This window comes from Oryza glaberrima, chromosome 6 (assembly GCF_000147395.1).
Source record: "Oryza glaberrima chromosome 6, OglaRS2, whole genome shotgun sequence".
NCBI lineage: Eukaryota > Viridiplantae > Streptophyta > Magnoliopsida > Poales > Poaceae > Oryza > Oryza glaberrima.
In genome coordinates this window covers 11,853,249-11,866,062 of record NC_068331.1, presented here as the reverse complement: position 1 = coordinate 11,866,062, position 12,814 = coordinate 11,853,249, and the positions used below count along the sequence as shown (strand labels likewise).

Below are 12,814 nucleotides of genomic sequence, written 5' to 3'. Positions count from 1 at the left end.
ATGACTAATCTCGATCCAACCCTTGCGCCCTCTCCCCCCACTCCCATAATCCGAGTTAAATTTTTACTTGATGTTATCCATTTGTATGCCTTGTGATCCACTGGTGTTTGCACATTGAGTTATTTTTTAACTCAACCATACAATGAATTGTTAAATACGAAGTCAGTTATTTTTTAACTGTTAGCGAGATAGCCATTGTATGTCTTGTGATCTAATGATGTTTGCACATGGAATTATTTTTTAACTCGATATACTGACTTTATCTGGTATATATATTACGGATTTCCCATAAAACCGTCCATCGACTCTTTACTCTCTCTCTCCACATTATTGAGTTATTTTTTAGCTTCACATGCCTTAAATTTTAATTTTTGTTTCTTTGTGCACAATTTTTCTCACGGTTATGCCCTTTTTTTCCGGATCGCAGGTCAGCGACGGGCGGTCGAGCGGCGATCGCAGGTCGGCGGCGCGCGGCCGCCGGCTTGGGCTTCCTGGCGCGTCGGGCGGCAGCCGGCGGGGTCCCTCCAGCTTCCTCTGACGGCGGGCGACAGTGACGGCCTGTTTTAGTGGCGTGCGACGGGCTCGGTGGGGCCATCCACTGCCCGGATCCGGCGGCGGCGGCCGTCCCTCGCTCGGCCCCGCACAGATCCACTAGCGGCTGCGGGAGGAGAGCCCAGGGGCAGACTCGGCGATGGCTGGTGGACGACTGTCGTGCACCGGGTGGAGTCCGGCGGCGGGCGGCGCATCCGCTCACTTCTTTCTGCCCGCTGCCGTCATCGTGGTTGTCCTCCACCAGCTCGCCGTGTGGCCGCCACCTTCTCCCCACACCGCCGCCGACGGACGTTGACTCCGACTCGGCCGCCGGGGGCAAGCCCACCCAGATGGACCTCGAGGACTAGGTATTCCCCAATCTGATTATCCTTTCTTCCTCCTCCCTATTCATTTCTTTTCCCTTTTTGATTTGTGCCCAGGAACCCTAGTTCATCCCAATCTCAATTTATAGTGTCGATGCCGAAGTGGAGGAGCTTCGTTTTTTTTTTATTTTCAATTTCGTGCTCCAAGGGCTCATCCCCATCTATCAATTAAAATTTTCATGAACGCCAGACCTTATTAGAGACGCGGATTTTATAGTTTCTAAAAATGCACTGCCTTTCTTATCTTATAAAGATGTATTGTTGCTGATGTACCAATATTGCTTGCCAAGACACAAAAACTTTAATGAATACAACTATGCAAGCAGCGAGGCCGTAAGTACAAAAGCTATAATCAGTTTTATATCACTGTACTTGCTATTCATTTGGTCTTTACTGAACATCCCTAAACTTCAATTTGCAGGTTTGACAGCTGGTTTCATATTTAAAGATACCACTCAGTCAAAGTCTTGTGGTAAATATTTTGCATTTGTATTTTCTTCATCATTGAGTTCTCCCAGGAGCTTTTTCTACTTGAGATTTAGCTCTTGTTCTGAAACTTTGGGACCAACAGAGCAATTTAAGTGGAATTGTTCTCGTGATTGTTGCCAGCCTATCTAAAATACATTTTGTTTTCTGAGCAGTACAGATGCATGAGCAGTACATACTTCTGCGGCAGTAAACGCAGATATGTCCATGATGAATTTTCGGGCTCTGATTCATTGATAGTGCTAGTTATATCAGAACTTATTTGATGGACTAGCTGTTCACATCTGATGCATTTGTTGCATTTCTGGGCCTTTTGTGTTATCAATGAACAAATATGTTTGAATGGATTCCTCTTATACATGTGTCCTCAATGATTTTATCTAGAGATTTTAAGGAAAAAATTGTTGTTAGGCTAGTAGTTTTCTGAATTTTTCTGCTTCAACAGAGGAGGTCGAATGATGCCTGAAATGCTGAACTTCTATTTTTTTTTTAGTACTGCCACATGAGCACTGAAATTGTCTAGTTCATTAGAGCATTGTTGATTGGTTAGTATTTTTCTGAAATTCCCTAGTTCTTGTAGAGCAGCACAAATGAATTTTCTTTGATCCTTCACTGAATCAGTTATCCATATCCTTCACTGAATCTGTAGAGCTGTTTTTTGTCATCTCATTTGTGTGGTTCTGTTAGTACTTTAATTAAATCGAAGTCAGGGCATATTCTGTAACAATTGTGGCTAGATGTTCCTTTGCACTGAACGTATTGTTGTTGCTTAAACATCAAGGTATTCCTTAGTCTCCTTTGCTCTCTGACTATGTATTCCAGATAAATTTAGAGCTGCTATGGCACTTGTGAAGAGTGACATTGGTGGTAATATCACGGTAAGCATCCTTTTTTGCACGACACTTAATAGTACATTGTGTTTCATTCCTCATTTTCATTAGTACATTTCTGGTGTTATCTATGTGATAGATGCATGAATCATATTTACTTTAGTCAGATTTGCTTACTTAGAAGTTTGTGATAGAAGCGGCTCGGGTGAAATTCAAGGAGGCGACAGGCTTGACGCGACGGGCAGCATTGCAGTAAGGGCTACCACGCCGAGCATGTCGTCTGGAGGCCTTGTCGCTGACCCGAGTCCGGAAGGTCCTATTGCTGGCCTCTTTGGTGATTCAAGCTCTGCATATCGCCTGACGGTCAGGTCGGCGGAGGCAGGTGCCTTCCACCTGGTGCACGTTCGTGGGAACCACCTGAGAACATCGTCAACAGTCTTCCTTTTGCATGTCGACATTGTTCTATCGCCAGAGTCAATTGTTTAAACTAGTAGTTTTTCTTCTGAGTATTTTTTTTTTACTTCTAGATTAACTGTGTAACATTTTACTGGTGGATCATATGATCCACTGTAAAGGCTCCTTGTAGTTTTCACTCACAAAGTCAAATGATCCGGTGAGATTTTTTATTATAGAATGTAAAAATATGCATGGCAAATAAATGTATTGTGATGGTTGATAATTTTCTACTTCCATTTTTTTACTTAGTGCATTGAAATAGATATGTGTTAACAAATCATGATAAACATGGTAGTAAATAAATTACTACCGTGGATAATTTTAATGTTTGCAAAATTTTTACTCACCCTTTTTTCCATAGATTGAGTAAATATATTACTAACCTAAAGAATTATGGAAGTGATGTAAAAACTATACGGGAGTGAAAATATTACTGACCTTAACAAGTATTATCATGCCCCTCACTTGTGAGGAGTAAAAAATTAACTGATGTATAAATAGGCCTGATATTGGTCTAGAATTTTTAGTAAAATTTTTACTGAGAAGGAAGTATGCGGTATGAGGGAGGCACTTGGGGAAGATGTATCGATCCTCCTGGGAACCGAAAAAACGGAGGCAAGAAGCGGAGTAATTTTTTTACTTTTTGGAAGGTGCGGAGGTGGGGGCGCCAGAAAAAACGAAAATCTCGGAGGAGAGGGCTAGGTGGCGCGCTAGCTAGTTGGTGGCGCGTTACTGGCGCTACGTAACGCACCACACAGACGCAGCGCGCTAGGAAAGCTCTATGGCGCGACTCACACCAGCGGATTTTTCGTTTTTTCCCGTAATCTGGCCGCGTTAGCTGATTGCATCTTCCTCCGGGTCTCCACGTGGTCTTTCCAAGCTCTTTTTTCTCGCTCTTTCGGTTTCCACGATCAGTTAAAACTTTCCCCAATTAGATCTGGTTCCTATGGCTTGCAAAAAATATTACTGACCTCGATAAGCCCAAGTAAAAATATTATTCACCGGTTGGATCGGAGGAAAAGACGTTCTGCTTCCAGTTTTATTTTTAGAGTTAACAAATTACTATCTTTTCTCAGTTCTATTTTTAGAGTTCATTTTTAGAGTTAAAAAATTACTGACTCATCTCTCTCACCCCTCCTGTCCCACTCCTGTCTAGAGTTAAAAAATTACTAAATATCTTTTCTCGGTTCTATTTTTAGAGTTAAAAAATTACTTACTCATTTTTATCGCCCCCTGTGTATAGTTAAAAAATGGTAGTTAGTGCTCGATATAGGGTCAAATGCCTCTCGCTCCTCCTGTCTGTAGTTAAAAAAATGGAGGGTTAAATACATAATTACCCTTTTTTTCACATCACTTTCTGTGAATATTAGTAGTAATATTTTTACTGACAAGTATTTGATTGAAAATAGGACCTTGTCATTTGGTAGTGAAGGTAGTAATTTATTTACTTACAAGGTATTTAGATTGAAAATATGATTAGTAATATAATTACTCGATTCTACAGAGACAATATTTTGGGTAAATTTTTTACACGGAGAGGATAAACAGACAGTAACCTTCCTATACAAAGGACATTAATTACAACAAACCATATGACATTGCAAATAAAAAGAAGACATATGGAACAAGCTGTACTGCTGTAACACCGTCGGCACATACGAACCACCAAAGAACAAACAAGACAAGAATAACGCATGGCACTGCACAAAGAAAGAAAACATGAAGCACCGGGAGTTTGGGATAGAGCAGGTCGCCATCAGGATGGTGTCTTCAGGATGATCACGCGGTGGGACCAACGTCGATGGGAAGGTACACACCGTGGACGTGGCTGCCGGCGACGGGCGCGGCGTGCCATTTTCCTTCTCGCAGTGGGCTCTTCTACCACAAACTTGGGAGCACGAGCTTGGGGCTAATGGTGCCGTCGCCGGAAGCGGAGATAGCGGCCGGGCGTTGAGGCGACCTTTAATTTGGCTCGTCGCCGGACGTGGTGGTGGTTGTTGGTGGGGCAGGCCGGGGTTGACGCTTGACGCCCACGGTGGTAGGGGATTTCGATCTTCATCGTTGTCAAGCCATCTGGTCCTCACCATGCAGGCCAGCGCGCGTATATATATGAGCAAGGTCGCGACTATACCCCACGCTGGCTGGCGCATGGATCGATCTGGCACACATTGGCCACTTCTTCCTAGCCCGCCGCTCTGGCCACCGGAGCGAGGCGTCGTTGCCGGCCGGAGTCCGCCCCCATCAACGGATCTGAGAGACACATCCCCCTGCGGGCCCACTGTCGCCCGTCGCAATACCAGAACGACTGGAGGAGGAGGATGAAGGTTGCCTCCGGCGTCTCCTCATTGACGCCAGCCAGCTCATCGATCGCCGTTCTGGATCCTAGATGCGAAAAAAACGGAGAAGGAATGGGGAGAGAGAAAGTGGAAATAAAAAGTTGAGCCCTTGCACAAATATATAAATAGAATTATTGGCATGAGTAAAAAAATTACTCCTACTTGGACCTGAGAGGATATGGTGGGGGTGCGGGAATGCTGGTGGGAGACACGAGTAAAAAAATTACTAGGATCGGGTGAGGGTCGGGAAGATAATGTGAGAAGTATCACGAAGCTACATAGCACCTAAGGTGCCACATAGTAGTTCTCTCTCTCTCTCTATATATATATATGACAGCCATATGGGACTCCACGATGTATGGGCTCCAAAGCTAGCTGCCGTTGGATCTAATCCATATCTGTTTGATCATTCTAGGTGTTGGGTTTCACGGGCACCCGTTTGTACATTAAATATGGAATGAGTTATATATGGATTAAAAACTACCACATGCAATTGCCCTATTATTGTGGGTAGTAACGATATGCATGCATGTTTAGATAAGTAGCTATACTTGCCATATATGATTAGTAATTTTCTTACGGATGTACGTGCCATGTCCAATTTTTAGGCAAGAAACTTTTTAATTTTGAGGGACAAATTTAAGGAAAAAATAATTATATACCCAGATTTGGATTTATACACGTATTAAGTATATACGCATTTAAACATCGATTAGATATATACACATTTAAACATCGATTAGGTATATATACATTTAAAAATGTATATTTGGTATATACCCATTCAAGGCATATACCCAACAAAATATGTATATTTGGTATATACACATTAAAAAATTAGGTATATTTGGTATATACACATTTTTAAAAAATTAGGTATATACCCATATTAATCATATAATACTTATGTAAATACATATTAATCATATAATATGTAAATACTTATGTAAACCCATATATATTAGGTATATACATATTAATCATATAATACTTATGTAAATACCCATATACACTAAATTATCATGCCTAAAAATATTTTTTGACATATAAATACTCCCAATTCCGATACGTTCACACGCGCAAATTAGCAAAACCGATTGGATATACTGATGTAAAGAATTCGATCCGGATTATGTACGTCCTGTGCGTGGTTGGGTATGTGTCCCCTTTGGACTTAATGATTGATGGTTGAGTATATGCTGTCACTGATAACTTAATCAGTAATCACAGTAGAGATTTAGAGAAAACGATCGAATGACACACATTGACAAATCAACATTTTAACTAATTTAATTTCTGGGTATCCTGTGATAATGCATCCATACAAACATATTATTCGGATTGGATACTGAAATAACAAAAATGAGGTGCTAATTAAAGTATAATACACACTGTTTCAAGATAGATTACACTGTAAGTGTAACACGTAAATATCAAACAAGTGATGCTTAGTACTCCGATGGCTTACATTTCTTCCATATATACCCTCCAAGATGTTGCTTCCGGCTTTACTGAGTTGCTCCGGCTTGTATACGCGCTTCACATGGTTGCTCTGCAGTAGATATGTTCTCAGCATGTGCAGCAACCTTCAATGACGGCGGTGAACTTCGCAGACGACCGGCAGCGGCGACGACGAACCTCACAGATGACCGCAGCGGCGACGACGAACCTCACAGACCGCACGATCCTCATGGATGATCGATAGTGGCCACGAAAGCTTACAGTTGACCGGCAACGGCGGCCACGACTAACCTCGCGGACGTTCAGCGACGTAACGGCATGGCGACGAAGCTCGCAGCGACGACAAGCGGACAAGGACGTATGTACCTTGGTGGAGTGTATGTATCTAATCTTTGCGAACGCATGTATATGTGTCTAATCTAAATTCTACAATTTGCAATACCGTCGGAATCGGATGGTATATGTATACACAGAAAAAATGAACGTCCAAATCTGTATACATGGAAAGAAATCAATTCAACATAATTAAGGATAACGTAATTGACGGGCATAATTTTGTCATAATCACGTTCAGAATCCATGTATACTTCATTTGGAAATACATGCATGCAAATAAAAAAATGGAATGTACGTAGATCTTTCTTATCGGGTAAAACCCGCTAATTTTTGTAACACTGAGTTTTTGGTTTGCACAAATCCTAAAACAGCTGGATGGTGGATGATTTTGTAGCCCATACTCCATGGAGCATCAAATAATTTACCTATATATATGTATATATGTATATATATATGTATATATGTATATATATGTATATATGTATATATATGTATATATATATACACCTAGAAAAGAGACATTTTACTGAGCTTACATTGCTGGAATTTATCATTTAAGATGGCAAAGTAAAAGGCCTATTTAAATTTTAAAAAGAAATAAAATGCATTTGACTTGGTTTGCTTCCTAATTTGATAAATTAAGCTCAACTCTTGGTTTTGCATAGTTGCATCCTTTTCATCGCCACATTTTTTAAGGAAACCTTCCATGATTACCTTTAATCTGCTTTATAGATAGCCATGTTTCTCAAAGGATTGTGCAGAAGCATTGCATGTACTTCTGGTTTATGATTAATGAAAACGATAGTTCGCTGCGTCGACGGACAGGAGCTTGAACCTGGCCTGGTGATCATGAAAAATCAGAGGTGCGCCCGAGGTACAGCTGCAGCCGATAGTCGCTGATCAACCAGCAAAAATCCTGCACGCAATAATCTGCCGAGTACCTGCAATACAATCCACACCAGGTAGCATGCGTTAACCGGGCATCGTGACAACATTACAACAGCTACGTACGCGAATCAAGTCTTAGACCGGTATGTACGTAGCGAGAGGACCACACAACAGATTAATCTACGTACATACGTGATTGGATTGGTTGCCAACATGTACGTGGGCTTTCGGAACATGCACATATCATCGGTTCGTTCTAAAAGAAGCCCGCGTAAAACATATTATATTGTAGAATCTACCGTATTGGTGTTACGATCTATTAAAATAATGGTCAAATTTTTCTGGTTAACGCGAGAGTTCGTAGAAAGTGTCCAATTAGTATAGGTATAGATAGGTAGATAGATAGATAGATAGATAAATAGATAGATAGATAGATAGATTTTGTGGTAATTAATCGCGGGTACAAATGAATGAATTAAGTATTATAAAGTTTAAAATTCTATTTAAAAAAGTCTAATTCGAAGCTTCATCAATAAGAGTACTCATGGTAATCGATAATCCATAATTAGTCTGATTCGACCTGGGCCAGGATAGTTCAAATCCTCCATCTAAAATGGTTTAACATTGCACTAAATGATATACAATGTAGGATAAATATGATGTAAATATCAATTAAATGAGAAAAAAAGTAAACCGGATCTTGCATAAGTCCTAGTTTATATGTTGTTCCAAAACATCATGAAAGATTAGTGCTAATTAAATTAGCTTACGTATTAAATTGGTACTGTGTGCATTGGAGTTATTAGAGCAGGTACAATTTTAAATTGGAGTTATTATAAGCAAGCTATAAACATATTTTAAAGAGAAAAAGAAAGAGAGAGAAGAGCAGCGGCCTACAGATATGTAGCAGCTGTAGCACGGACTCCAAGATGTAATGTGTGTATAATAGGTGTGACCAAGCATTAATAGTATAGTAAGAAAATATTGTATGAATTGGCTATTACATTAACTACAAATGATTTGGAGGTAGTAGTGGGCTATACTATTAAACTTGCTTTTAGGCCTATAATTAACTGCTATGGTATGCTTGTGGTATTTAACTAGGTGACATTTGGCTGTGTACATCTTTATTGGTGTACATGCCGGATTTTAATTCCATTATCTCAAGATTTAACTAGGTGACATACATAGAGCATATGACATTATTGTTGACGTAGAATCTCTCCGTCACATCTTGAGTATATTATGTGCAACTTACAGCGGTACCTGAAGACGCGTCACCGCAGGGAAGGGCAGATGCCGTCGAACGGTAGTGACCCCCGTCAGGGAGGTTTTTCCTAAACTCGACAGGCTACCTAGGATGTTCTCTAACACTGTAGAGACGAGAGACGACGAGCAATTTGAGGATTGGAGAGTGGATATAATATGGGACAGGTAGCAAGAAGGAGGGAGATATAGAATAGAGATGATTTGGGTAATAAATTGATTTTGACGATTGATTGGTTGTTGTTGCAATAAGTCTTGGTCTCCTTATATTTATAAAATAGGTGGATTTACTTCCTAGGGTATTTCCCATATCCAATTAGGTGTATAAACTAATTAGGACTATAAAATCTTAGGCCCAAGAAAAAAAATCCAAGAAACCATAAATTGGATTCCGAGTCGAACTCTACCAGCCATCGGTCACACCGGACCCCTGCTTATGGCGACAGTCTGGTCGGCTCACGTGGCAAGCCCGAATTCTTTCTAAATTTGATCATGTTTTTCTATTCTGAATTTAGGTGTTAACAACTACCACAGGAAAAGGTTATCGGTGCCAGTTCAAAGCAGTTATCACTGCTGGTTTTTATTTAGCACTAGACCGGCACAATTCCCGATTAACTATATTAATCTGCATGCCACACAAAGGATTAACTATATATATTATCTCGAGCCCTCGCACTACCAAAAAAGAGAAACAGTTATATTGAATTTGGTGTTCCACTCAAGCAGTTGTGCTTAATAATGCAGAATTTAATATTATATGGTTCCATTTGGTGCTTATAATAATGCAGTATCTGATTGCCCACTGCCGATTAATATAACCGACGGTGGAAGAAGGGTTTTGGGTGCTAGGGCCCCTGTTCCCGCTTCTGTTCTCAGGGGAAATAAATATATGATTCTAAACTCAGTATCTGTTCACTTGATGACACAGGGAAACAACAAATCGACCAAATTAAGAAGAATATAAATTTATTTGAGATTTTTGAACTGTTAACTTCAATTAATCGCTTGAGATGCATACCAGTCGTTTGTAGATTATTCATGAAAGAATCCAATCATCAAATTCCGATCATGAGATGCCACCTTTGTGTGTGTGTCTGTCTATATATATTACCGCATCCTATCTCTTCATCTTCCAAGCTAGATGTTGAAGCTGTACATAAACATTATCAACAACAAAAGCAACGGTGAGAAGCAAAAAAATAATTGAATCATTCAAATGTAGTCACAAGCCAGTAACTGCCATACTTAATTTGTCGCTCTCAATTATATTATTGATTGATGTCTTATGTTTTTCAGGTGATTTTGTTAGATAACATGATTGCAATATACCTTGATCCCTCATAGAGATGATTGCAATATCCTTCTGGTAATGGTTAGATTTCCTGTTATTCTCTTGTGATGTACTATCTGATCACATGGCATGCATTGCCTATATGGGTGATTTCTTTTCGTGCTCTGTTTTCCAATGTAGTACAAATCGTGGTGGAGCCATTCAAGTGAATGATCCAATTATCCAGTCTAGTACTATTAAGCATCTATCTCTATTCAGTATGTATATTCACTTATCATGTCTGGAACCACTGCAATATGGTATTCACAATCCTTTATGCTCTTAAAGATATCCCTTCATCATCCTGATCTGATGTGTGTGTGTTGCCAAGTTTTCAAGGAGACAAAAGATGAGATTTGTTGACTTTGATGGGTTGGAGTTATGGAAACGAGATGGTTGCCAAAAAATATTCAGGTAAAATTTATTTTTTCAAAATAAGTTTGGTTGCATGGCTAAATTGGAACTTGCTGTATTTGCTATACCCCCTTTAATGCTTTGGAATTTTTAAGAGCTTTATACTGTTGTCTGCTGGTTCTGCATGGACCATAGGTGTTTATTTCACTTGCTGTGTTCTATTGCTGCATTAAGCAATGCCTTTGCACCCCGAGTTCAGAGAAAGACAGGGGAAATAAAAATAATAAATTATGAAACCGCCTTTTAAGTAGTAGTCAATATTATTGTTTTGATTTTTTTTAAACCATGTTGGCATATGAATGTGATTAATAACCACCTATAGTAGCATATGTTGAACAAGCTACTGTAATTCAAGGCATTAAGGGTATTAAGTATTGCTAGTGGTTGATTAATACCATTAGATTGAATATATTTGTGTCTATACCGAGGGATATTGTGTATAGTTTATGCATGCTTTCTGTTTTTAAATATTGTCAATGGTTGATTAAGATTGTTAGATTGGATATATTTCTGTCTCTATCATACTATTATGTTATGAATTATTTTAAAAAAAATATTCAGGTGATTACTACCAATATCATCTTGTTAATAATGATTTAATTATGCATGATAAATAAGTTGTATTTTCTTGCTCCTGGTACATGCATTTAATATGACATAGTTTATACAAATTACAAGCTATTGCATATCCTGATTATAATTTCTCCTAAAGTTATGCAAAAAAAACAAATCTAATTGTTAAGGGTTAAAGAATTATCTTCCGTCATCATAAATGCAGTAAATGCAGATGTATCAGGTCCAACAGGAAATTGCTCTTTTCTTAAAAAAAATCTAGGTGCATATGAGTAGCGTCGAGCAAGAGATTGCTAAATATCCACACCAAATATTTTGTGTATATATGTGTCTTGTTTGTGTTTTCAGTTTCTTTATATAGGTTGAGAAAATGTTTGTATCCTACTTGACCATGTAATTCTTATTGTTGGATTATGTATGTAATTTCTGGGTTGTAATTCTTGAGCCATGCAATTGTATATGACTCTATTTGGGTTTCAATCCTTCCAAAAAAAAGGTCAAAAAAAACCGGGCCCACTAAAAAATTTTGCGACCCACGATCAGAAACATCTGTGGGAAAAAACCAGGCCCACCAAAAAATCAAACGGACGAAAAAAATCAGGCCAAAAAACCGCACGTAAAAAAACAGGAATCGGATGAAAAAAACCGGCCAAAAAAACCACGCGTGAGAAAAAGAAACCGCGTGCGATAAAAAAAACGACAGACATGAAAAACTATCGGAAGCCTTACTTATTTTTTAAGTAGGTGTGTGTGTATATATATATAGGTGGACTGCTGATGGGTCGAATCTGCATGCCTGCAGTCCAGGACCACACGCCCCACATATATAGGGGATTTTTCTTTTCATTTTTCTCTTATTATAGATAAATAGATACTTCCTTCGTTTCATAATGTAATACTTTCTAGCATTGCTTACATTCATATAGAATATATGAATCTAGGCATATATATGTGTCTAGATTCATTAACTTCTATATAAATATGAGCAATGCTAGAAAGTCTTATAATGTGAAATTGAGGGAGTACTAGTGAACTAGCACACCACTCACACGATGAAAAAGAGATCACCACAATATTGAGATCAAGATAGATTGACTATTTAATCTTGTGGGAGCCAAGAAACAAGGAGGAGCTTTTCCTTACGGTGCACGGTCAATCCAAACGCCTCGGTCATATCGATACCTCCCTTTGCCGCCTGATCTACCAGTATCTCCCAATCAAAATGGTAAACAAGGTTTGCTAGCATGATCTCGATTGTGGCGATAGCAAAATTTAGCTTTGTTCATATGTAAAACCGTTCAAGTAGCGACAACACCGGTTCTATAAAAGTTGTTCCCTTTCCACGTACTTTCGTTAACACCACCTATAAGCTTATCTAGTGTACACGCGTTCCCTTTCCATGTATTTCCATTAGCACCTCATATAACTTTTTCTTGCGTGCACGCATAAGGTACACGGGTAATGACGTGCTCTCGGAAGTGGTCCTTACCTGCACCGCTATATAAAGCAATGCCTCTCATTACC

The 12,814-nt window shown here is 39.3% G+C and overlaps 1 pseudogene; it reads left to right on the top strand.

The window, feature by feature from the left end:
* The first annotated feature begins 332 nt into the window (after positions 1–332).
* Positions 333–2,916, top strand: LOC127775594 (uncharacterized; annotated as a pseudogene).
* The last annotated feature ends 9,898 nt before the right edge of the window (positions 2,917–12,814 follow it).